The sequence below is a fragment of the Ambystoma mexicanum genome, chromosome 6p, assembly GCF_040938575.1.
Source record: "Ambystoma mexicanum isolate Mex_15411 chromosome 6p, UKY_AmexF1_1, whole genome shotgun sequence".
NCBI lineage: Eukaryota > Metazoa > Chordata > Amphibia > Caudata > Ambystomatidae > Ambystoma > Ambystoma mexicanum.
In genome coordinates, this window is record NC_090935.1 from 18481503 (window position 1) to 18508732 (window position 27230).

General features: G+C 45.8%; 1 protein-coding gene across 1 annotated transcript in view; it reads left to right on the forward strand.

The window, feature by feature from the left end:
• The first annotated feature begins 19012 nt into the window (after positions 1 to 19012).
• LOC138511142 (zinc finger protein 585A-like) overlaps positions 19013 to 27230 on the forward strand; it is a 185115-nt gene continuing 176897 nt past the window's right edge. Inside the window, exon 1 of the mRNA XM_069626634.1 lies at positions 19013 to 19153. The gene's annotated coding sequence lies outside the window, so the exon portion shown is untranslated. The remainder of the gene's footprint in view (positions 19154 to 27230) is intronic.

Sequence of the window (27230 nt, forward strand, 5' to 3'; positions counted from 1 at the left end):
TAGGGGATCTGGTTGACCAGTCCCTCAGAAGTTGGTACAACTTCTGAACCTATGTTAGGCTTTTTCAAGGGGTCCTTATAAAGGATTCCCTTAGATCTAGAGGGGCCTCCAAGGTTCCTCACCACCTCTCTTGTGGGAGCAGGTTGGGTCTTAGGCCTCTTGGTTGGAGGGGTTGGGGTTAGGCAATGTACCTGCTTCCCCTTCCTCTTAGATCTACCCTTACCTATTTTAGGAGTTTCCCCCCTAATATTAGGATTTGAGTTGGGGTCTTCAGTAGAAGGTCCAACAGTCTGAAGGTTTTTGGCCTTAGACTTTTCTTTTCTGGTTTTCCACCAGCACTGAGAATTACCAGTTCTCTCAGGTCCAGATAGGGGCCTAGTTGGTCTATCCACCTCTTCCTCAGAAGCAGGGGGAGTCAGAGACTCTGAGACTAGGGGAACAATGATGGAGCTTGGTTGGGGCTCCCATGTTCCTAGCATACTATCCTGAAATGTGCCTGGGTTAGAGGTCAACTTACTAACACCAGGGCTTGTAGTGGGGTTCTCAGTAGAGGGTCCCACAGGCTTAGAAGGGTCCTTCAAGGTAGCCTTTCTAGCCAATTTGGTTAAGTTCTGCTTCTCCATACTGGGAGGCCTGGGGGTATGTGACACTACTCCTAGAGTTCTTAGGTCATTCCCCAACAGGACCTTCCCAGGTACCTCAGTCTGAACACTGACAGGGATCCTCACTGTCATGTTGTTACACTGAATGAGGGCTGGTAGAATAGGAACCATTTAGACAGGGCCTCCAGACATCTTAGTGGGACCTTTGGGTGCGTTGGCCACATCCTCAGGTTGAAAGAAGCTTTCATCCACTACTGTTCTGCTGGCCCCAGTGTCTCTCCTGGCAGGAGTATCCTGTCCATTGACAAGAACACTGTCCACATAGTACACTTTAGAGTTTGCTGGTAGAGAGGTATAGATTTCCCTATTCTGGCTACTAACCAGATCCATAGACTCTAAGTTGACAGTTGCTTGAAGTCCCAAGGGATCTTCAGCAAAGAGTTCAAAGTGAGCACTAGCCATCTGTACTTCATCCTCAGGAGTGAAGGCTAAGGAGACTGTGCTGATCCCTGCAGGTTTACCCTTGCACCTGGGATCTCCTTTGATATGGTCAGTACCCTGACAGACATAGCATTGTCCAAATGCTCTCTGGAAGGGTGGCTTGTTCTGACCTCCTTCTGGCTTGTGCCCAGAAGGTACACTAGCCTGTTGTGGTTTACCCTGGGGCTTACCCTGGTTATTTTGTTGTTTGTGGCCCTCTTTGATCTGGGAGGTATTAGAATTCTCTGGATTCACTTTGGGTGGCTGCTTTCCCTCATCCTTTTTCTGAGTGACCCCAGAATCCTTGTGAGTGGCCCTGTTGGCAACCCACAAGTCAGCAGCCCTAGCTAGTTTCCGGGAATCTAATTCCTTTGAATCAGCCAAGTGCTGTCTGAGCTCAGGAGAGCAGGCATCATAAATAGACTCCAACATAAAGAGATTTCTCATTCCCTCATAAGTGTTCACCTTGTAACCCTTAATCCATCCCTCTAAGTTTTTCAAACATTCACTCACCCAGGTAGCCCAAGGGGTACCATCATTCTTTTTGAGGGTCCTAAACCTCTTAAGGTACTGGGAAGGGGTCTTCCCAAATCTAGCTATCAAAGCTAGTTTCACACATTCATAATCCTTCCTATCCTCCTCCCCCATCTCCATTACCACATCAGTTGCAACAGGGGGGAGCCTAGAGAACAACCAGGTGAGTAAGTCATTTCCTGTGATGTTCTGGAGCCCATGATTATATTCAAACAGAGACAACCAATCCAACACATCCAACTTAGGCTCATACATACCAACCAATTCTTTAGGCATCCGGGGTCTTTTAGGACTGGAACTTCTAGAGGAGCCAGAGAGAGAAGCATTCTCAACAGATAATTTCTTCATTTCTAGCTCATGCTTGAGCTCCATTTCCCTTAGCCTTAGTTCTTTGTCAGTTTGAGCATTAAGTTTCTTATACTCCAATTCTAGTTTCATTTTCTCCAGTTCAAAGTACTGAGGACTAAATGTGGGACCTGGTAAAGGCCCAGTAGGTACAGCAGGTAGAGCAGGCAGAGGCCTAGGGGGGACAGTCACAACAGCCTCACCCTCCTCGTCTGACTCTTCCTCAGAATCATCAACATTTTGCTCCATGTTAATTTCAATACTGTCATCTACAGTTGCTGGAGTGGTAGGTTCCTCTGAACCATCACCCAGACTTTGGTTAGCCAACAATCTTTCAATCAGCTCCATTTTCTTGCCCTTAGTCATGAGATCCTTATGTTTGCAGAGCACTCTTAAACAATCAGCAGTTTTGGCTGCAAGGGACTCTTGACTATAGCTTTCTATAACTGACATGTTAGAGGTTTTACTTTTCTAGTGCTAAGCTTTGTGGTTAGTTGCACTAAGGTGTCTAAAGCACACTAAAATGTATACTCAATACAAATCCCACCGCTGTACACCAGTGTTAGGCAGAAACCTGTGCAGTTCCCTTGGGGAACACTGCAAAAGATTTAAGACTACAGGTATAGCAGTAAACCCCTTTGGTAGCAGTCCGCACCACCCAGATTTACCTGGTAGCTGTGGCTGAGCAGTCAGACTTCTCTCAAGAAGAGTTAGGCAGTATGCAAAGTGTACACAATAGGTACCAAAACACAATAGTACAAGCAAACACTGACCAGAGCTTGGTTTCAAAAGTATTTAGTTATTTATTTATAAAACACACATAAGTAGAAAACACTCTAGCAAAGAATATAGTGAAACACTTTAGACACAGTTATAATGAAAGTAATTTCAATCCTTTCTCCTATCTAGACAACTCTAGGTTAACACCACTTAATTAAAACAGAGGTGAGTGCTTAACGTTAGATGACACTCTAGTAGTTTCCAAGAAAGGGAGAGAAAAAGCAGGAATAGGTTAAACACACCACTCTAAGGTCCAGGACATTTGCAATAGGCTTAAAGAAGAACAAAGTCACAGGTGAGCAAAAGTCACTAGGCAGGGCCCACTCTTAGAGTAGCCGGAGCGAAAATGTGCCCAAGATCACACCGTTATTAGAGATTCAAAGTCTTGCAACGAGTCAGAAAGAGTTTAGAGTGGCTCAGAAAGTTTAGCCAAAGTGTCCCAGGCACTCCCAGGTTCGAAAGCCGGGGACTAAATCTACCCCGTACAGTCGGTGGCAAGGGAAGCCAGGCGGAACACAGTACCTTAAATGGAAAGGATCCTCCAGCGGTGGCAGTTGTTCCAGGCAGTGACAGCACGGCTCGACGTCGGTCAGGGGAGAAGAAAATCTCGCTGAGGAGCAGAAGAGGAAGGTCGTAGCACTGCCCGGGAAGAAACCAGCCGCGGAGTCCTCCTGTTAAAGGGTTTGTACCGACTTTCGCGGTGAGGGGGTAAAGTGTGGTATTCCGATTGCCGGGGTGCTTGGCACAGGCAAGGCGGTCACGAGATACCTCGAAAAACGGAAAGAAGGCGAAAACTGGTTGTCCCCACCAGTCAAGGGAAGGAGCCACTCCGTTAAGAGCTCTCCTCGGTCGTTGGGAAAAAGTGGTGAGACGGTTCAGCAGGGCTCCACCGGTTGGTGTCGTCGAAGCAGGTCGGCTCAGCTCTTCCCTCGTCGGATTCTTGGTCCTGTGGCGACTTCTGAAGTTCCAGTCCCCAAAGCCCTGCTTTTATGCAGCAAACCCCCATTCACCCAGCCTAGCTGTCACTCAAACATGCTAAGTGGTGAGCCGGGCGGCTCACCACTTGGGCCAATCAGGACGGAGTGCGACTTGAGTTACCAAGGTAACTCAGTCCAGGGTGCCTAAATCCCCCTCCACCCCTCCTAAGTACCCCAGACAGAGTGGCACCACTTTGGAGGGCTTCTGTGGAGAAGCCCGCCAAAAGTGGAACAAAGGGCTCCACTTTGGGTCAGAATTACAGAGGTGAATACCAACGCCATTTTAGGATCAAGTTTTGGCAAAATAACCCGACCGGAGTTATAATAATAAATATATAAACCGGCGGTATGTTTAAGGCTACCGTAAATAAATAATTAAATGTGTTAGCCTAAAACAATGGGAAATCCCATAGGGAAATATTCGCGGTCGAATATAAAAAGTAGTTTCCACTGCCACCAGCCAAAACTCGGGTACACAAAGTGGGGACTGACCCAAACGTGGTACAGCTAATGATGGGGTCACCAATATTCACATAACAAGGGTTTCAAAAGCCGTAAAGACTAAATTTGAAAATTTATGAAATGATTTTAAATGGTATCCAGCAGGATATCCTACTTATTCCAACTTAGAACAACCCAAGGTCACCATAAGAAGCATAGAGCAACATCATTTTACACAAAGAAAAACGTATTTTCTTTCTGACTTATTTATTTCACAAACAAGAGAGAGTGTGTTTAACAAATACATAAAATTCATTACTTTCAACAAAGACATACAGTTATAATTTGAGCAAAATCTAAGTGCAATTACGGTTTAAGCAAAATCTAAGTGCATTTTATGAAAGTCCGCCAATTGGTCTAGGCAAAATATAAATGCACTTGTAAGCAATATACAGGTCTGCCAACGTCCACTTTTCACTTGGTATATGAAGAGAAAAGAAAGAAAAAGGTCTCAAAGAGAATAAATCAATAAGCAATTGGGAACAGAATTTAAGTTCCATTCGATATTGAGACCGTTAGGACGTTTCGGCGGGCCACCTGTGAGGCCACTGGTGTTGGAAAACCGCCTTCCTCGGGGCAAAGTAAGTAGTGAAATTCCCCTAAATGAATGAGGGGGAAAACTTCAAAGGCAGGAGGTCAAGACGTCAAACAAGACCCTGGTGCAGAGCATGAGCAGGAGTGACTGAAGCAAGACACTGAGTCTCTAAAAATTGTTATGTGCTCTTCTGCAATTATCGCGTACGGATCTTAAATTAATAGAACCCGATGATCATGAACATTCTTCAGAGTGGAGGAAATGATACCCTGTGATGAAGCAACGTTGGTATCAAAATGGATGCTGCGGTAACGAATACCTGCATTCATCTGCAGATCCACGGAATTACAGAGGTGAATACCAACGCCATTTTAGGATCAAGTTTTGGCAAAATAACCCGACCGGAGTTATAATAATAAATATATAAACCGGCGGTATGTTTAAGGCTACCGTAAATAAATAATTAAATGTGTTAGCCTAAAACAATGGGAAATCCCATAGGGAAATATTCGCGGTCGAATATAAAAAGTAGTTTCCACTGCCACCAGCCAAAACTCGATCAGGGGGGACGGAGACGTGCCCCCTCGACTAACAGACCCTGGGGCAATCGAATTGCCCCATCCAGTACGTCCACAATTTGATGGTTTGTACTGGTTCTGTTCAGGATTCAAGACTAGCAAAGTCTTTGGTGACTTTACACGCCCTGGGAGACAGTAGTCAGTCCCAGGGTATGGAGTCTATGTTGGGGAGTCCCTAGGACACCCCTGGGTTACTGCACGGAGGGTGCTGTGTAACCCATATCACAAAAATACATGAGGCCCTATGGAGTAAAAGACCCCATAGCCCATTCAACACAAGGTTTGTCCAAGATAACACAGTTCAACATGTCCAAGAGTGAGGGTAAAAGAGTCTCACTCTTGGCAGGAGAAAAAAAATAAACCCCAGAAATCCAGCAAAGCTGCTGGGGGACTCACTAGGTAGGGAAATTCAGCCTAAACAGAGAATTCTCCCTAACAACTGCCACCTACCTTCTCGAACATCCGGCCCATGAAGCATGTGTCAGTTGAGACTTTGGCCGCCACTTTCTCTCCCCCCCTCCACCTTTGGCTGTCTCACATCCTGACACAGCCCTGTCTCTGCTCTACTCTTCAATTTTGTATACTCTTGATGCTCTTGCCCCTGTCAAGAGGATCCGTTTGAAGTCCAAAGCCAAGTGCAATTCCTGGTATAACTCTGGCCTAGCTACACTTAAAGGTAAGTGTAGGGCGGCTGAGAGGAAATGGAGGACTTCCTGTTCATCCTCTGACAACCTGGCCTGTCGCCTGCTACAAAGGCAATACCGACTCTCTGTCCTCACCAAGAAGAGAGTCCACATTCAAGCTTGTGCCTCTGTGGCATCTAACAACTCGGCGGAACTCTTTAAAATCAGCAAGGAGCTGGGCAACCCTGCTGCAGTCTCTACCCCTCCTGTTGCCTCCCAGGCTCTTTGCAATGGCCTTGCCTCTCACTTCATTTAAAAAACCCAGGACATCCTGTCCACCTTCTCCACCCACACCCCTCCTCTTCCCTCTCCATCTGTGCTTGCTGACCCTCCTTTAGCCACCCCCCCACCCTCCTTCTCGTCCTTTCCTCTTTTCTCCCCTGACGAGGTCGCTAGACAAGTCTGATCTATGAAAGCCTCGTCAAAACAGGTTCATCTCTGTTCCTCTAAAACCATCAAGGACCACACTGACACCCTCGCTCCGCCCCTTGCTGACTTTTGCAACCACTCATTTGCCTCAGGATCCTTCCCCTCCCCTCTGAAGCACTCCCTTGTGCATCCTCTTCTCAAGAAACCCACAGCTGATCCTTCTTGTCCAGCTAACTATCGCCCAATTTCCATTACTCCCTTTCTGGGAAAGCTCCTGGAAAAGTTGGCCATATCTCAGCTTAACCTTCATTCCAATTCTGTTGGCTGTCTCCATGACCACCAGTCCGGCTTCAGAGCTGCCAGAAGCATGGAAACTGCTCTCCTGAACATCCGTGAAAATCTGCTCTTGACTTGACTCTAATATTCCCTCTATCCTCATCCTACTCAATCTCTCTTCTGCCTTCGACACGGTCAACCATACCATCCTGCTCAACTGTCTCCGTGAAAACCTGGGTATCACTGATCAGGCTCTGGCCTGGCTGACCTCTTTCCTCTCAGATCGACCCTCCCAGGTCCAACTTGGGTCCTTCCTTTCATCTATCTAACTCTCTACCTTTCTGCTCAAATTTCCAGTGCTATGCTGATGACACTCAACTCATTTTCAAGCTGCCCTCTCTCACCTCCTCTTCCTCTCTCATCTCTGATTGCCTAACTGCCTTTCACAAATGGTGTGCCATCAATGATCTTTGTCTGACTGCCAGCAAGACGAAGATCCTCCTCATCGGCACACCTTCACCATCCTTTTCCCTCACTCTCTGGCCGGCCTCCTTTGGCCCTCCTCCTACCCCCACCTGTGAGGCTAAGAACTTCAGGGTCATCTTTGACTCCACCCTTTCCTTCTCCGCCCACATCTCTGAGGTCTCTAAAAAGTCAAATGTCCTACTGCACCTCCTCAGAGGTACTCTGCCTTTCCTCTCCTTCCCCCAGAAGCTCATGGTATCCCAAGCTCTGGTTCTCTCTAGGTTGGACTATTGTAACAGCCTCTTTCTAAATCTACCTGCCTCTACTCTCCGCCCTCTGCAACTATCCAGAACAGGACTGCAAGACTTGTCCTTGGCCTTAAGCCCTGGGATTGTATCTCTCCAGCTCTACAATCTCTCCATTGGCTCCCAGTGGATGCAAGTATTACATTCAAAACCCTCTGCATTGTCCACAAGGCTTTCTGGGGCCTGGGTCCCAAATACCTTCAGCTATCCCTCTGCAAAAACCTCCCCTCTCGAGCACTTTGCTACTCTACCTCCAAATCCCTCAGGGTCAGTCGTTTTTCAAAGAAACAAGCTGGGGGTAGATCTCTGTCTTCGGCTGGGGCCTCCCTCTGGAACAGCCTCCCTGCCACTCTAAAATTTGAGGAGAACCTCAAGACCTTCCTCTTTTCATCTGCCTTCGCTCCCTCTCTCTGCTGCTGATCTGTTCTCTCTTGGCACAGTGCACCTGGCCACCCCCTGTCCTCCGGGCCCAGGTACCTGCTCACCCGCCACCCTCCTGCACTGCCTCCGGGCCACCCCTTGCACTGGGGTCTATATCTGTACCTATACAGCCCCACTGCACTTATCAGACCTACCCTGTCTGCTGCCTTAATCCTAGAACTTGCAAATTTCTGGCTGCACTACCACTGTTTGTTGCTTTTATTTATTTATTGTTATTTATCTGTTTCTCCTCTGCTTCACACTTTCCACTTCTCCCCCATCCATGCACTTTTCCCCTCCCCCTCTCCCATGCACTTGCGCGTTCTCAATGTCACTGGGCCTAGTAAGATCGCTGTTTTGTTCTCCCCTGTTCCCCTCCCTTGCCTTGTCGCGCTCTGAAACACTTGTGTACGAGCGCAATAGAAATACAATATCAATCAAACTCTGCTTCAGGAGTTCTATAAGTGACACACCTAGAGATAGGGGGCCTCATTACAAGTGAGGCGGAATGGGTTAACAGGCTCCGCTAATGGTGGCGGGCCCGTTAACACCATGTTGCACCCGGTAAGGACGCCTGTTAAAACTAGGCGTTGTTACCGGGTCCCGCGACGGGAAGAGGGAGCTAACTACGGGCCGGTCGTAATATGGGGGCTCAGATGGGAATGGGGAAGGTCCGGGCCCGGGTTCCCAGAGGGAGGAATTACTGGGCCCTCCGAACTCGGAATGGCCCGGTAATTCCCCATTCTGGGAACCCGGTAAAGGAGCCCGGTTTGGAGGCAGCCATGGTGCTAATAGCACCATAGCTACCTCCAAACTCGTAATAAGGCCCAAGGAGTCTGAACTAGATACAAACCAAATCCCCCATAGGGAGGAGTTTCCTCCTCAGGGGGCCGCAGCTCAAGAGCAACCAAGAGAAGGAGCAAATGAGAGTAATGACATAGGGGAGAAAGAGATGCAACAAAATAATGCCCAGCAAATGGAGAGCCGAGGAACAAGTAAGTGAGTTGAAGAACCCATCGATTGCTGTGGATCAGCTGGACAACCCTCAATCAAACGAAGCAACACTCTCGACGTTGAACTTTGTACTGAATTCTCTAGTTACAGTCTTCGAGCATCTTAAAATAGAGGTTCAATCTCAAGCAGGGATTCTTCTCGAACTAAATAAAGAGACAGCGAATTGCAATACATCGTTGGTGGGGATATCTAACATAATCCATTCAACTTTGATCCCAACCTTAAAAGACTCTAGGTTGGAGTTAGCCAAACAGGGGCTAGATCTCTCAGCAATCCAAGTGTCCCTCGATGGAAAGAAGAAAGAAGAAGAGGCTCATAATATTCTGCTACAAGAAATTCTGAATCAGCTGATAAATCCCATACAAAAGGGGGCAAGCGAAGATGAGGAGGAGAGGAAGGAAGAGTCCACAAACCCTCCCGATGACACCCCTCTCTCAGAGTCAACTCTAGAGGAATTCAGAAGATTAGCATTTCTGGCAGAGGGGGGGGAGAAGGCGGAGAACACTGTATGCAAGTGACATCAGAACCCACTCAAAATTGGACAGAGGTGGGCAAACAGCACACCGGGGACAGAATGAAAGCAAAGAGAGGAGCATGAAGACAGAGGTGTTCAACCACATTTCCAATAGTTCTCAGGAAAAGTCAGAAAAATGCAAAACTAAAAGCATCAGAAACAGACCCCATGTTCAAGGGCATCCTGAAACCATCTCAAGAAGATGATCAAGTTGGAAAGGACAAAGGGAGCCTTGCAGAAAGATCAAGGGGGGACCCAAGAGACGCCTCGCATGTAGGAAGCCTGAAGGGGTACTCAGGCACTAAACAAAAGTCTTGGTGTACTGCCAGTGTGGGAGCCATGCCTCAATTGATTGAGATCATCAATGTGAGGGTGGGGCTGCAAACGGACCCACAAGAAAAACACATGGAAGGCTTAGCTTGCCTGGCAACTCGAGCCAACACTGTCCCCAATCTGCTAAACAAGGGGTCCACGAAAGGAGTGGCATGTAGGCCTCAGTCTGTTGTATCGACTACAGGATCGCCGCGGGCTCCAATTTTTTGGAAGAAAAACAACACCTCGGCATTGTCGAAGTTAAACAGTGCCGTATATGATCCCTCAAATAAGAAAATAGCTCCACTCATTTTAAAACATCTGAGTGTCGAACAAGCAAAAGCCCCCTTGGCTGTGGAAATTAAAACTGGACAGGGGAAGATCTCTGTGCTCTCTGAAAATGCAAATGTGATTGGAAAGTCGAGCTTACTCATGATACCTGACCCAAAAGCAGGTCAGGCCCAAAACATCTCGGAGAATAACCCTGCGTCCCTTGAAACCATCGAGGAAGGAGTATCTGCATATGCAGTCCCGAGAATATGGCTCAAGTCAGTGGGAAAGAACCCACGATATAACTCTCCATGCAGAGGGTGCCAGACATGGAATTTGCAAAATGTCCAGATGTACATGACCCAAACATAGAGGAAGTAGGCCTGACCTCAAGAAAAGCGCAGTTGTCATTTTGAATTCAACAAACGAACTGGAGAGACAAAACTTGATTGTCTTATCTTCAGTACAAGCAGAAGTAAATGCCGGAAAGAAAACGGACCAGTGTCATTCAAATAGATCATCATTTGAACCGAAGGCAAATTTGAGAGTAACAGACCCTTTTGGAGTGAAAAAGGACTGAGGCCAAGACCCTCAAAAAAAGGCGCTCAGGCTCCTGCCTTAAATACTATCCCAAGTGTTGGAGAAATTGGGCCTGGGGACACAACCTCGTTAGGCACAATAATTTAAATCTGATTAATTGGAACACGCAGGGTCCAAAAACCTTTACATCTAAAACAATGAAGGATTTTCTATTCAATAATGCTGATGGTGTGCAGTCATAATGTCGAAAATAAAAAGTCGAATGACAAAAATGTCGAAAAAAAAAAGTCGAAAAAAAAAGTCTATTTTTTTTTATTTATATGTATTTTTTGGGTTTGGTAAGTATAAAAAATGGGTAAAATAAAAAAAATAAAAAGAGGGGTTGGGGGAACCCCCCCATTTCGAAAATAAAACGTATTGGAAAAAAAATGCGACTTTTTTTTCAACATTTTTTTTTCGACATTATGACTTTCAACATTTTTGTTTTCGACCAAATGACTATAAACCAATGCTGATATTATAATCCTTCAGGAAACCTGGTTAGTCAATCCCATAGCGATTGAAGGTTATATGGTATATACATTGGCTGCTCAATAAAAGGCCAAAGGAAGACTATCAGGAGGTCTACTGATGGCATTTAAAAACTCATTGAGCAGGAAAATAATGTCGAACTTTAATAACAACAAAGGCATTCAAGCCTGCAAATTTACGTTAAAATCTACTAAACAAGACTTCCAGTTGGTAGTGATAAATATCTATTGGAACCCCACCTGGATCAACCTTCAGGCCGTTCTCTGCATTTTGTCAACTTTGCTGGAAAACATAAAACTCAACTATGATAGTACTTATGTAATCTTGGCAGGGGACCTGAATACACAATGTGTACAGGCATCAAAGCAAAAGGATGGTCTGAGACGTGCTGGAATCCCGAACAAAGGGAAATGCTGGGTGGAGTGATATACCCCTGGCAACGACCTGGATACGAGGAAGCTCTTCCTCAACACTAGATTACATTTTTCGTGTCAGAAAGTTTGCTCTCACGTAGTATCTCCTTGAAGATCAATTCTGAGGGAGGGAGCGACCATGCATGGCTAAAGTTATCAGTCTCAGACATCCGTACTGCTCTGGCAGATAAACAATCGCAGGATTTGTTATTAAGAAAGGGAATAGCACGTCTTTTGAAATACAGGCGAGAAGGTAGAACCTTGAATAACAACCTGTTGGCTGTTCCCACAATTGAACAGCAAGAAAATTGCAGCCGGCTAAATTTGTAAAATTCATCTGGTACATCAGGCCGCCCAGTTCAGGGGGCTTAGGGAGGCATACCCAGCACCGCCATACTTTCGACGAGGAAACTTGGCTTAAAAAAAAGCACTCAGAAATTGAGAAAATTAAGGAAATCAAATCCTGGCCCAACATTATTAAAAGTAGAACTAAAAAAACAAACCTCTGCTTACAACCACTGGTCCTTAGGCAGAAGGATACTGCATCTCCAAAAAGATGGAGAAATTATGCTAATGGCACTATGTAAAGACAACACCAGAAATGTTTGGTCAATAATTAACCAACTAGGGAAAAACACTAATAGTGCTCAGTGTAACTTGGTAACTGAAGCTAAGTGGACAGAATATCTCACCAAAAATGTTGAAAGCCCTAACAAAAAACAAGGTGGCTCCGATAATGGGGTCAATTGCCACCTGTCCTTCGACGCATTTGATATTGAGAAAAGAATTACCAATTCTACCTCGTCCAAAGTAGCAGGCCCAAATGGGCAGACTTATCAGGTCCTAAAACATAACACAGTGGTCTGGTCAAGATTGTTATGCTGGCTTTTTAAGGAGACCTTAGTGAGGCGAATTTTTCCACTGCCATGGAAAACAGCAACAATCATTCCATTCTATAAGGGGGGCGACCGTTCACAACCGGAAAACTATCGTTTGATCGCCCTCTTAGATATCGAGAGTAAACTGTTCATGAAAATGTTGTTGAAAGACCTGAAAAAATTGGCTGAGCAGGTGAAAATTCTGTTAAAATTTCAAACAGGGTTTAGGAGAGGCCTGTCCCACAGCTCTTAATGGGCTGTCCCTCATCCTGACTAGTGAGTATACCAGGGATGGGGGAGAATGTCAGTTGTATGGGGCGTGGGTGGATTTCTCAAGGGCGTTCGATCAGGTCATCAGCGAACGCCTATGGACCAAATTTAGGAAATGAGGGGCCCCAGAAGGTTTGGTGTCTATGCTAGTGGAGCTGCATAGAGACACTACAGTGAGAGTCCGCTTGGATGAGGAAGAACACCTGGCGGACCACATAGAGTGGAGAATGGATTCTGACAGGGGTGTCTAGGAACTCCATTCTTCTATAACCTATATCTAGCAGACATGGGTCTGTATTTGCAGTCGTCGGTATTGGCCAGCCCTAAGATCAATGTGACGAAGGTTCACTGGCTGGCATATGCCGATGACATAGTTCTGGTAGACAATACAGCTGTGGGACTTCAACGTCTTTTGAATAAACTAAGCGATTATACTAAGGAGAACGGGCTTACCATAAACCCAAAGAAATCCAAGGTGGTAGCATTCAGGCACATTCGCAAACAGGTCAAGTTCTCACAGTGTGTACTGGATGACCAAGTAATCCCGAGAGTCGAGGAAGTGGTGTATTTGGGGTATACAATCTATGCTTCCCCATCGATACACAAGGTGAAACAGGGTGTGCAGAATAAAATAGATCAGTTAATAAAATGTTATACAGCGAAAGTCGTCCCAGTAATTTTGTACAGCTTGGAAGCAAAGCCCCGATTATGGGACACCAATTGGCAAAAATTGGAGGGATCAGTTTGGAAGAGAGTTCTTGGGCTCCCAATGAGCCTTTCAATGTCTTGCCTCAGGTTTGAATTGGGCCTGAAATCGCTAACAACCTTTGCAGAATGGAGACTGCTCTCCCTTTATACTCATTTTTGTGGCTCAGAAAGACACGCTATTTGAGAACATCAATTCTCACCTAGAAAACTGCAAATCTAAGATACTGTCCCACCTAGAACAGAAAACAATGGTTATCTGTAAGGATCTGCTCTTCTCCTGCATCCTAGTGGAATCTGGAGTGAGTGTTATGCTTGACATTAGAATGTTACATATTAGAATGTTTATGAGTGACTGGTGCTCTAGAAGGCAGTTGGAGATCTAAGTCTGAGAGAGAGGATGCCGGCGCTTGCCTATGAGAACTGGACTTTACCATCTGATAAATAATGACTCTAGAAACTGGATGTTACAGTTTGAAACTGATTAAAGAAGTTACTCATCCACACCTTGATATCAGAGTCATTCTACCAGAACCCAGATTTCCACATTGGTGACGAGGATGCTGGCTGTGCTGGGGGACAGCACAGAAGAAGAGACAAGCACCGGCCCCCCCAACCCAAGGAAGACCCTCTCTCTCATGTAGGGCGAGCGCTAAAATCAGTAGGCGCAGAAGGGCCCAGCGCAAAGGGCACAGGCGCAGGAAGTAAGAAGCTGCGCCAGAGCCAGGGGCCAGCTGCCCTGTCAGCAGTTGGGCAGGTCAAGCACAGACAAAGTCAAGAGATTGTGGCAGGGCTGAGGCCCAGAGACTGTGTTAACGGGTTTGGGAGCCCAGGCTGCAACATGGGGGGCTTGTGCCTAAGGCAGTAGCAATTTGAAGAGGCCCGGGGTCTAAGTTATGCCTGGATTATGAGGAAGCCATGCCGCGCAGCTGGGGGCTTGGAGCCCAGGGCAGCAGCATCAGAAGAGGTTGTGTACCTAATCTGCGCCTAGAAGTGAAGTTGGTTGAAGGAGTTTGTGGCTAATGTGCAAAGCGCCTGGAGCAGAGGAGGGTCCTGGGGGCATTCCAGTGTTTAAGAGAACTGTGGCTAATGTGCAAAGCGCCTGGAGCAGAGGAGGGTTCTGGTGGCCATTTCAACATTTGAGGGGGCTTGAGGTGCCTGCACCTTGGGGATTTGGAGCCTGTGAATGTACTTGGGGGCTTGGAGCTCATGGCACTATTGGAGGGGTTTGCAGACCATAAATGCGCTTATAAAGGGGCTTGGAGCCATAATTAGTTAGAGCCCACAACATAAGCGTCTTGAGGGGCTGGGAGCATGTGCAAGTGGGTTTGAAGGAGTTTGAAGTTTTTTTTTTTTGCTACATTCTGCTGGCGTTTTGAATTCGTGGTTCAGCACCTGTGAGCTTTGACAGGACTTGACGAGAGCTTGGAGCTCGTGATGTGCCTAGGAGGGGCTTGGTGTCTCTTGCCGGATAGCAGAAGGGCAGTGTCTGTGCCTATGGTTTGGAGAACTGTGGGCTTACTGTTTTGGGAACTGTGTTATAAAAGGATCACAGATAAACAAACTTACTTGGGTGCCGTTGGTGATATTGGAGCCAGCAGGATCCGTGGGCGAGTGCTGCATGGTGTTGCTCGAGTGTCGGAGGAGGCTCTGTGAGTGAGGAGAGCAGCGTTGGAGGCTGTGGCAGCGGTTGGAGCAAGGGCAGCAGCGTTGGAGGCTGTAACGGCAATTGGAGCAAGGGCTCTGTCCTCCTTGGAGCCGTGCTGTGAGTGATGACATCAGCCGGAGGTGCAAGGGATTCAGTGATTGTAGGGTTCTGTGGCTACGTCACTGAGGGAATCTTTGCTGGTGACATACAGAAGAACACTGTTGCTGTTGGAGGAGATGCGGTGGCACACAGCGTGTTGTCGGCTGTGGTACTAGAAGAAAGCACCCTGTGGCATGGGTACGTGTCCCGGAAGTGAGCGTCAACGGCAACAGGAGCGAGACAGTTTGTGGGGGTTTGTCAATTTAAGATACGCAGCGTGGTTATAGAACTAAGAGCTGTGGCTGGAGGAAAACAGAAGCAGACTATTTTGCCTGCAGTTTAGAAGTAGATCGTGAACTGTGGGGGTGATGATGACTTGTAAAAACGTGAGTCGGACTGGCAACTAGGAATGCAGCGTTTGAAGTTCTCCCTGCAACCAGCGTGGATGGGGCTGTGTCCCCAGAGGTACTTTTGGGGGTTGAAGGATGCTGCCACGATGAACAACTAATGAAGCCAATGGTTTCTTTTCATATTTATGATTGTTGCTTCCGAGTAATGTTGTTTTGGAATAGATGTCAAGTGATGCTTATTGGTGATTTTGACATTTTTGAGTGAGTTTGAATGAATGGAGTGAGAAGGTATGTAGTAACCTCTATTATCTAAATACACGGTGAATCTATAGTTGTTTAGAAAAATGTCAATTTGCGATGTTATTTGCATGTTTAACAAATTTATTTTTCACACAGTTGGACTCAAAGCTGAAATATAGTGTTGCCTAACTAGGATTGTAAAAAGATCTAGTTCAAGTTTTTATGATATTGGGGGTCATTCCGAGTTGGGTGGTAAGGGTTAACGGTCACCGTTAACGAGACCGGTGCCGTTAAACCCTTACCGCCCTATTCCGAGTTCCCTTTGCGGGTTGGTACTTAACGCCTGCTTTTTGAAGGCATTAAAAAACCAACCCGCAAAGGGACCTAGGAGCTAATTACGGCACCGTAATTTACAGTGCCGTAATTAGCGCCTTCCCCATTCCCATTGAGCCCTATGGGGCAAAAATGGGAATGGGGAAGGGCCCTTGGTGAATGGGGAATTACCGATCCCGCCAACCTTGGAATGGGGCGGTAATTCTGCCATTCACCATGGCGGAGTCGGAAAAATAACTGCGTCAACCAAGGCGCTAATAGCGCCTTGGTTAACGCCAGGATCGGAATGAGGCCCATTGTGTCTGCTATGCTAATAATTTTCTTTTCCAGGTGGGATATTGTTTAAGAATAGGAAACACTGTATGTTAATGCATTGACTAATATTCTTTTCCACAGATAGATTCTAAAGTGAAGTGAAGTGGTTTGGTCAGAATTGCAAAATATGTTGTGGAAGAGTTTCTCTGCACTAATGTTTTTCTCCACAGATGGGACAGGTGAATGCTGAAATATTGTGACTTTTGTTATGTTAAAGTTTAGTAATGTTGATTGTTAAGCAAAGGTTTGGTTATTTTGCTTAGAAACCAAGCAGCATTTTGTGATGATAAGGTGAAGATTTTATGCAGGGTTTATTGTTGTTGGTGTGTTGCTTGCAGTGTATAAAGTGTGGTTCTCCCTAAAATAGTTGTTGAGTGAGGAAACTTTCAACACGGCACAGTAGGGGTACTGGTGTCACTGAGGTCGTGAAGTAGATACCCGAGTATCAGATATACTCAGCTTGGTTGGAGGTGGTGTGTGTTTAAGCACATTCTGGTCTTGACCTTGTGAAGGGTGCGAGGGAGTTGAGTGTGTGTTCTATTGTGGGATGTTGGAGTCTTGATTTGGATGAGAGGTATGGGTGCCTCTATGTGTGAAAAGTTTTAGTAATGGTATTTCAGTAGTTGGATGCCTCTTCTTCACTTAGCAGAAAGAGGAAGGGACATTGGTTGTAATTGTGTCCCACGGCGGTGTGTACATTCATTGAATTTAGGAAGTGTGTTAGCAGAATGTCTTAGTTTGGTGAGATGATGCAGGTGCATCATACTTCTAGGTGTTTGTGTGTGTGTGTGTTTTATATAGCTGTCATGCTGAGTTAACTGGGTGTGTTTTTGATATCTCTAAGAAGGGGAGATAAGTAAGGACCTGGTCTTCTCCTGCATCCTAGTGGAATCTGGAGTGAGTGTTATGATTGACATTGGAATGTTACAGATTAGAATGTTTATGTGTGACCGGTGTTCTCTAGAAGGCAGTTGGAGATGTAAGCCTTAGAGAGAGGATGCTGGTGCTTGCCTATGAGAACTGGACTTTACCATCTGATGAATAATGACTCTAGAAACTGGATGTTACACTTGAAAACTGATTAAAGAAGTTACTCAACCACACCTTGATGTCAGAGTCATTCTACCAGAACCCCGGTCTCAAAACAACCTTGGCAGAATGGAGACTGCTCTGCCTTTATAGACTCATTATTGTGGCTCAGAAAGACACGCTATTTAAGGACATCAAGTCTCACCCGGAAAACCGCAAATCTAAGATACTGTCCCACCTAGAACAGAAAACAATGGTGATCCTCGAAAAAGCTGATACCATTCTCGAAACCTTAGTCTCCAATGCACTTAAAGTGAAAAAAGCCATTGAAACAACGGACTGGATAGTCACAATCGAGAACATGCGGTCTGTAACCCCCCCGAATAGTTTTTTGGCGGTCGACACCCAAATGGGGACCTCGCCATGATATCTGGTGAAGTTCCCGGATTGGAAAATTAGAAATAACTTTATGAGAATTTGCCTCAACCGTGTTCATGCTGAGGAGATTCTTGATAAAGGGGGGCAAGATCCCCTTGCAGCAATCAGATTATGCAGTACATCCACCACCCTGGCAAACAGACCTTGAAACATCTTTTGTTGGAATGCGAAGGCACCTGGCAAAGGAGACTGATCATATTCACTACATTTGTGGAGAGAGAGGAGGGTATAGCGTCAGAAATGTTTTGGAATAGAATGTTTTTGAGCTTTAATACAGCACTAACTGTAGCAGTGGTTCAGGTTTTGGTAAGAAGTGAACCTATGAGCTGATAATTTTTATAGTCTACACTGTTCGACTTATTGTAACAAATGTACACTCCTTATTGTCTTGTCTTGTTCTCTTTTCTTTCTTTCGTTTAATTCTTTTCCTCTCCTTCCTTCTCTCTTTCTTCTTCTTTCTTTTTTTTTCGTATTGTTATCCCCTCCTTATCCTGTTTCCCTCTTTGTCTAGGCTACGAGATGTAATTTGAAATATTTGCCGCTTCTCATTTATCCTATGATGTTGGTAGGGAAGCAGGGCACACAACTTTTCTTGATTATGCCAACGCTGATGCTGAACTATGAATGAATGAAAGAAATGTTTCTCATGATTTGTAACATTATTGTTTAAACTATTTTTATATCCAAATGTTTCTCTTTAGAAATGTAATTTTATTTTTATTTTTGATTTGAACAGTAAGATGATTAATTAGTAACTGCTGCATTTGTGAAGGTTTTGAATAACCAAACACAAATATAAAATAAAAAAAAAACTGGTTTCCTTTTTAGTCACAGAAATAAAGCGTTAGTGTAGAAGTGTCTCTTCTTTTGGCATGCCAGCCCCCCATCTGTAGAGATGTCAGTGTCCACGGTGGGAGTAGATCATCACTGCGCATGCTCCTTCTTTCGGTATACCCTTTTCACGCATGCTCCTCGTTTAAGTATCTCGTTTCTGCGCATACTTCTTCTTCCACTAGATTTGTGTCGGAAAGTTTGCCCTTGCTGCGCATGCTCCTTCTCACAGGACCCTTGCTGCGCATGGTCTTTCTTGAGTGTTCCTTGCTGCGCATGCTCTTTCTTCGTGTAACCCTTGCTGCGCATGCTCTTTCTTGGGTATCCCTTGCTGCGCATGCTCCTTGTTTCAGTATCACTTTTCTGTGCGTGCTCTGATCGGTATCTCTCTACTGCGCATGCCCAGTAGATTAGTGCCTCTGCACTGCGCATGTCTGTTTGCTGTCTCTGCGGCCCGGGTTTGTAACCGGGAGTCAGACACTTCCTGGGACCCCAACAAGGAAAAGGCGAGCCCCGAAGCAGTTCTGAGAACACGAAGCGAGTAGGGCGGACCCCCTCTCCCCAGCACTGCCGGTAGGAGACCCCTCGCCAATCCCCATTGTAAGAGTCACATTCGCCAATCCCCCGCCCACGAGCGCTAAACCCAATGTATCCCCAGTGGCCCTTGACCCCAGTTACTCACCTCACAACCCTCACAGACTGCGCCCAATCTTCTAACCTCATCAACAGGGGTCGCAGTGTAAAAGAAAGTAGTGGAAGGAAGTCTCCTCTGCCCCCCTCCCACCCTCACTTCAGACCTCATACCTGGCCCCTATACCTCCTACTTGTCCCCCACAACTCTGTATTTGGCACCAGTGGCTGCAAGACTGTAGAGCACAGTGTAAAAACATGCCCTTACATGATATATGATATGATATGATCGTTTATTTATATAGCGCCTATACACAATGTGTTTCAAAGCGCTTCAAGGCATTGGAAGGAACAGGGGAAAATACAACCACATTCTTACAGGCCATGAACAGTAAGGATGTGAAATTAACTATCGTACTTGGTCTGACAACATTTCAGATAGTGCAAGAGCTAAGACATAGATAAGGAAGGCAGGGGGAGAGTGGGCTAGTCCTGACGACATTTCTGGTGGAGCTGGAGAAAAACAAAAGGTGAGGGAGAGGGGGGCAGAAAGGGAGGGAAGGAACAAAACAAGCGACTATCAAATTAGGCCTGACGACATTTCAGATAGTGCTGGAGGGGTCGTGGGGAGGAAAAAAACAGTAATGGGAGGGTGGAGGAAACAGATGAGGTTGTTATCATATTAGGTCCAGGGACAATTCTGATAGAGTAAGTGCATAGAAGAAAGTAAGGGGAGGAGATAGGAAAAGGGAGAAGGGAAAGGAGGGGAGATAAGAGAGTAAGCAGTCAAAAAAGAGTGGAGAAGCAAGAGTGGAGAGCGAATACAATTGCAGAAGTCAGTAGTAACACATAATGTTGCAAGCCAGGATACAAGATGAAGATGGGAACAGCATGATTCAGGGCCACCATGAGTACAAGATGCAAAGGAAGTCCAGCATGAGAGTTGAGAAAGAGTGACGCACCGTGAAAGACATATCATATCCAGAGTTGTTGCTTATTTCACAGAATTTCAACCTCAAAAGGGAAGCACTTAAAGATATATGTTAGTCTGCCCCCCCACACAAGATGCAGCTTTGTGCAGCCTCCCCCTTCAATCTTCCCACTAATGTAGAGTGTCTCTTAACGGTGTAACGTCACTTTTTGCTTTTTGTCAAAAAATTCTATTCTGCAGACTTACTTCACGGATAGTATTTTGAGACAGCAGGAATGTGGTGTGTCTGTCGTTCTGGGGGTGGGGGGGTGAAGTTTCTGTAACTTGTTGGGAGCCAGGCTCACTGAAGTAACAGAACATGGTGAAACCGTGTTACGAGTGACTTTAAATCGGACGCAAAAAGCACAAACCCAGCAGACAAAAGACCATGAACGCAGCGGACACTGTGTTTCATAAACTACCAGGATTCTAATAAGCACTAAATGTGCAAAACATATGAAAGAATCCATCCCAAATATATATGCATGTGTATGTGAACTAAGTGCATTATTAACATCATAATTATGCACTTAATTCAAATACATATTCCTGATAAAGGAATCTCGTTAAGACACACCAGGATACAGCGAAAAATTACACTACACCGGCTTGTTGTATGCTGTCTTCCGTTTCTGTCCCCTCAGTCCCCCCATTCACTCCGAAAGCCTCCTTCCCGGCTGGACCTCCTGATGGTCATATTTGTTCACCTTTGGAATAGCATAGACTTCTTTGGACAGAGGTAAACAGTGGGGGGCAGGCGCTTTGCACACTCTCTCTCTATTGCAGCCTTCGAGCGAGGAAAGCAGTGGTTGGAGTCCTCGTGCATTCGTTTTCTTGTCACAGCTACACTCTACACAGAGCAGCTCGTAAATGACACCAGCAAACCCACCATCTCCCAGAGTTGAAAAGTGGACTCATGTTTATTGACTCTCCTTTTTAAGGTAAACAGCAACAAAACAAGAGAACGCCCCTTCTCTCGATTACTTTGATCGGTTGCAACATTGTTTGTAAATATGTCCATGCCAATTCAGTAGAAAGCTTTAATTGCTACACTGCTCGAATGCAGGCACCAACATGAGAAACAACCTTTTGCTCCATGTCTGTCCCATAGGAGAAAAAACATTATGTAATATGCACTTCAGCAAAACCTATTTTCATTATTATACAAATAGCAAAAAAAGTGTGCTAACTGAATTGGCCCATGTTTTGTTCGAGTGCTGACTGTATAGTAGTCCAAAACTACTGCCTTTTAGCCATAGTTCTGCTGGCTAGTACCATTCGAATATGTGGCTACCCATAAGCCTGACGTCACGTGCAGTGTTAACGACAGGGATGCAGAGTACTTAAGACATCCCAGGTCAGAAGTGTTTAGCACATCCATTTCTAGTTTACTTTACCTTTTCAGAATGGTAGTCCTGCCATTGGAGGTGGATGAGGTTGTGCCCCACCAACTTCAACGAAGAAGCTCAGCCGCTTTCTTTCACCATGCCAATTCATCTCCGGCACTTCAGGTTGCCTGGCCCTGCCTCATTATAAATGTGGTTATGAATACTGCAACTGTATAGATTGTGGTGTGCCCTTCGGAGCCGTTGACATCATACTTACACAGGGCTTTTGAGCTGCCGAGAGGGAGAATATGTGCAACCCAGCCCCTAGTGGCTGCCTAGGATGCTAAAAAGCAGCTCCCCAGGTATAATCTCTGATCCCCCCCTGTTCCCCTCTGCCTGCCACATTTGGGATGGGGTTTAGAGGCTTGCTAACCCCACAGAGAGTGAGAGTACAGAGAAGAACAAGCTGGTGGGCCTGATTTCAAGGGGTCCAAGCATAGCCACAGAGTACTGTCACGTGACTCCCTGATGAGGCCTGAGAGCAGCTGGAGCCTGAGGAAGGGTTTCCTGGTGGTGGCACATAAACTGCTGTGCGGTACACATGCTCGTCCCCAAAAACGAGTGAAAGGGTGCTTTCTTGATGTGTAAAACACAGAGGTCTTCCTTTTTGAAATCTTAACAAAAGTTTTTTTGTGTGTGCATAATGCAGGTTGGCACTAATGAGGCCTTTGCAGTAACAAAGCCAAGCTATGGTAAAAGCCATAGCTGGGCTTCACAGGCCCCCAGGTCATTCCCCAAGTCTATGACTATGGGCCTCATTACACGGAAGGCGGTAATCCAGGGTGCTATTAGCACCCTGGACCATGCCGGTAAATTACCGGCACCGCCTTGGCGGAAAGGGGATTTACCGCCCCATTCCAAGGTTGGAGGGGCGGTAAATCCCCCTTCCGCCATTGCCCTTCCCCATTCCCATTTCTGCCCCATAGGGCTCTATGGGAATGGGGAAGGCGCTAATTACGGCACCGCAATTTTGCGGTGCCGTAATTAGCTCCGAGGTCCCTTAGCGGGTTGGTTTTTAACGCCTGCAAGAAGCAGGCGTTAATTCCTCCAACCCGCAAAGGGACCTCGTAGTACGGCGGTAAGGGTTAACGGTCACCGTTGCCATTAACGGTGACCGTTAACCCTTACCGCCGTCCGTGTAATGAGGCCCTTTGACTCTTATCTTTAATTATTGGGCTGGGGGAGAATTGGAGAGTGCTAATCACTCCTTTTCCTGACAAATCACAGCTCACTGGGAAGGGACCATAAGCATTCCACACCCTCAGTGTGCCTATTCTCCACAGTAAATGGCTGCACTACATAAGCCTGAAACAGTGTAATGTATGCACATTTTATTCAGAAGGTCCTTGTGTAAAACATTTCTGTGATGTGAAGACAAGTGGGCAATTCACAAAGATGCCTGATTGTTTTGTGCAGGTAAGACATTATCAAGTATAAGGGTGTTGTAAATAATTGCAGACTCCATGATTTTGAGAATAAGGGGTGTTTAATAATGTTGAAAACAAGGAAAGGGGGTGTTTTAAAAAAATGGAGATGAGCATGGGTACAACTTTAAACGGAGAGTGCCACCACCGGGGAGATCTCAGGGGGATTCATCACACAAGTCGGTAATCGACATTAAGCACCCGGGCTCTGCTTTGTGCCATTCTGTAACGCCAGAAGAATTAAGGCCCAGGGTATTTTTAAGGACATTTCCCTACTAACTAAACAATGCCTTCTGTACTAGGAAAAATAATTCCTTGCTGCTTGCTTAATATTGGTGATCAGGTGACCTCTTCCACTCCATATAATGTTGCTTTTTTTTAAGCAAATAAAGGCTTGAGTTACATTTAAATTAAATGTTATTGAAAAGTATATTAAATTACAATTTCAGTCTGGAAATGGGGAGATTCCTTATGCTCTTGTGGTTCAACGAGCTGAAGAGAGGGTCTCAGGAATTCCCCTCCTCACCCCCATGAGCATGACGTGTCGAAGAGTCAAAGTCACTCATCATTTTTTAAACGATCCTCCAGTGCACCACTCGTAACTCGTATGCAGGGAGGCATCCCCTCAGACAGCCATTCCAACCAAATCCAGTGCATATTCTCCCAGATCCAGAGAACCCGACGGAGATTGTGGATCCGAACACTATAATGGTCTGCATCGATTAAGTGCAGAGAAGGCTCTGTGCTGATGTCATTAGTGACACCACTACGTAGCAGCGCCAGTCACGAAGAATACTCTCAGCCCTGCAAGCATTACACAAACACACACTCGCATACACGAAGAACATGTTTACACAGTTCTGTAGATAGAGGACGGATACATATACATACTGTAAAAGCTTTTATTATTTTTATCAATAGCCAAATGCAGTAATGCCGAAATGCAAGGCAACAAGAGATCCTGAGCAAGCTTGCAGAAGCTTATGGCAATTAACCCTATGGGATTTGTAAGGAACCCATAGTGGCAACAGTAAAGAGAGGCACAAGTGATCACAGTTCCAGGGTGTCTATTGAACTATAAATGCAGGGTGAAAAACTGCCTACCCTGAACCTAAATCTAAAATGAGAGCCAGCGTCGACCATGAAATGAAAAATAAGGCAGTCCTAGTGACGTTGTGTCAAAGTAAAAAGGCCTATACTAACAAAAAATGATTGCCAATTCCTTACAACTAATTACAGAAAGAGTGTGGGATAGGGTATCAAAGTAAAGGAAACAGTGTTCAAATAATAAGTCAGGATGTGATTGCCTTGAGGTCTCCGTTCCCCACGTTTTTAGCACGGGACAAGGTGGGACACGCTCGAGCTGACAGTTTCAGTGCAGCTATCAGGTTCTTCGATGGTAAAAGTTTCTTTCCTTCGAGGCCTGATGTATTTAGCAAACAAATACAAAGTTCTGCTTCACGTAGACTTTGGGTGAAGGCTTCACCCCTGAGTCCCCCTTTTCCGGGCGCAGACCCTTGACGATAACGCTTTCAACGATTTCACAAAATAGTTCTTTTCTTAGTGAACTTTGGGTGCTAGCATTTCACCCCTCGATCTCCCTTGACCGGGCTCGGATCCCAAATGACAAGAGGGACACTTTCCTTCCCCTTGTCTCGCAATACTTCTCGCTTTCACAAACCCCACTGTCTTTTTAAACAGGTTCACTCTCACCGACTTTTCCGATATACAGTTGATGTACAAACTTTTCGCCATGTGGGATTCTCTTCCCTTACTTTCTCAACAGTTTGTCGGTCAAAGAATTTCAATTGTACGGGCATTTTGCTCGACCTCCTGTATGACCACTTTGACCTAATTTGGCGGCTCTCCTACGGCCTTTTGGTATCTGTAGTCATATTCGACATGGGATCAACCAGGGTTTCATGAGTCAGCCCCCACGTGGTGCCGGTTCCCTCTACAGCTGGTCTTCCCTTAAGACCTACACAGTCATTTGAACTCTTCTTCATATGCCAATTTGAGACTTTCATTCAACAGAGCCCGGTTCTTATTGGTTCTCCCTTCGACTCACCGGCTGTGTTGAACCGCTTGGCTTTCCTTGGATCTGGAGTCAAGGCCGGTACCATGGTAGCAGGAGTTTCTCTCGCTGCGGCTTACGCACGCTCTGTGTACTGTTGACATCTGCTGCAAGACACTTGTGCTTATTGTCCACGGCCTTACGAATCCCTCTGCAGAGGTTTTGCGGGTCTGAGTCGAAAAGGGCAAGGTCGCGTCTCTCCTTGTCAGCGTCTCAATATTTGACGCCTTTCTCCTCCTTTTGAACTTCTGGGTCTGGATAGCTGTCTTGTCGTGCTTTCTGCCTCGCTCGTCTTATGCTCCACCTTTTATCCCTGTGGGGAGAGGAAAGGGCCATCAGGTGTGTGTGTGATTCAGGTCAATTGCCTGACCTTGCCTGACCCTTGGTTTCGGACATGTCAGGTAAATAACTTAAGCTTAGTATGTTGTTTTGTACATCGGGAGAAAGTGTTGGTGTCATAATATTGTACATGTTAGGAGGGGGAAGAGGTGTTCTAGGGAATTGTAACCCTCGTACTTGGAGGGTTGGTAGTGTTCTAGGAAGGGTGGGTTTTGTTGGGTTTGTGGAGTGAACAGGAATAGCCGGGATAATGAAATGAACAAGAGGAATTGTGGGAATGGGAGTTGTTTCTCATAATATATTGGGTGTTCAGAAAAGAATAACCAGAGGGGTGTGGAGACGAAGGATGGGGAGTATGCGGGTGAAAACCGGGAAAATAAGGATTCTGGGAATTGTGGTTTTATAGGGTAACAGGGTTCCTAGTTGGGTTATCAGAGTTGTGGGGGTGGTAGGATTTTGTTAAGGGAGCTTATTTGGGTGGAAGGGAGGTCAATGTAGAATAACAAAGGAAAACCTCAGGGACTTTGTCCCCTTCCCCTTCCTCTTCAGTATAATACTGCATCTCCCTTTGAGTATTTCCAAGAGCATAACCTCGTGCCCCCCTACCAAGGTGTTCGTCCCTTGCTCGTCCACCCCCAGGGTTGGGATCTGCCAACAGTTTTTGTTTATAAGAATTAGACGTTTGCTAGGCACTACAATTTGATACCCAGGTACTTGCCCCATTTTGCACCTGCTACAATAAATGGCTAGTTAATACTACTAAAGCAGTGACTGGAAAGTGCCTTTCCCATGCCTACACAAATGCCCAAATTGTTGGCATTGCTACTACTTGTTTTTCTTTGTAGAGCATCTCCTGAATGGCATGGGGGCGTGTCATTATGCATGGCCACTTTGGGAGGTGGGGGTAGGCGTGCTCTACCAGTACACAGTTTCACAGCTTAGTCCTTCATCTCTCTTCACCGTGAAGACATTTTTCCTTCTTGGCTGTTGGTACTCGGTAGAGTGTAGGTACTCTTCTTTAGCACGAGGAGGCAGAAGTACTAGAAGATGTCAAGAATTGCAAGAACTCAATAGTATTATTTGATTAAAGCACTGCGCTTGATGCAGTATATCTGTACTATCCACCACAGATACACTGTAGCAAGTCTACCCAGGAGGATAGCTGGCGGGGGGCAACGCTGAGCTTGATGCAGTAGATCTGTACTCTCCACCACAGATGCGCTGTAGCAAGTCTACCCAGGAGGATAGCTGGCGGGGGGGGCAACACTGAGCTTGATGCAGTAGATCCGCACTCCCCACCAATGTTCCCTCTAATTATTTTTCCCTAAGTGCGGAAATGATTAGCCTTCGTGCTCACATTACTTTCCATGTGCGCAACTGAATAACGATGTAAGCCACTTTGTGAGCATGCAGAGTTAGTGAGATACCATCTCTGAAGAGTTTGGAATGAAATTTCCACTTCCCAACCACAGCAATTCTTGAAACATCAGTGTAAAAGGAGCATCTTACAACTCTTTTTCCAAACATATAGGCTAAAAAATCCAATATTTTATATGTGATTATAAGGAGAGCCCATCAACTAATCCAAGACTTCAAGATATGCCACAGTACCTACCAAAAGTACTCCTGCGCGGAGAGAAAAACGTGTATGCACAAAAAAGCTTTGCATGCGCAGGATAAACAGGGGGTTTAGTTGTGGCTATTCATTTGTCAACACTTCCCAGAGACAATGCAGAAAGTGTTTAATGCCATTGGGAAAACATTATGTTTATTACAAAAAACACGTATTGCTAATCACTGATGTGGTTGTCAAAAAATTCAGACA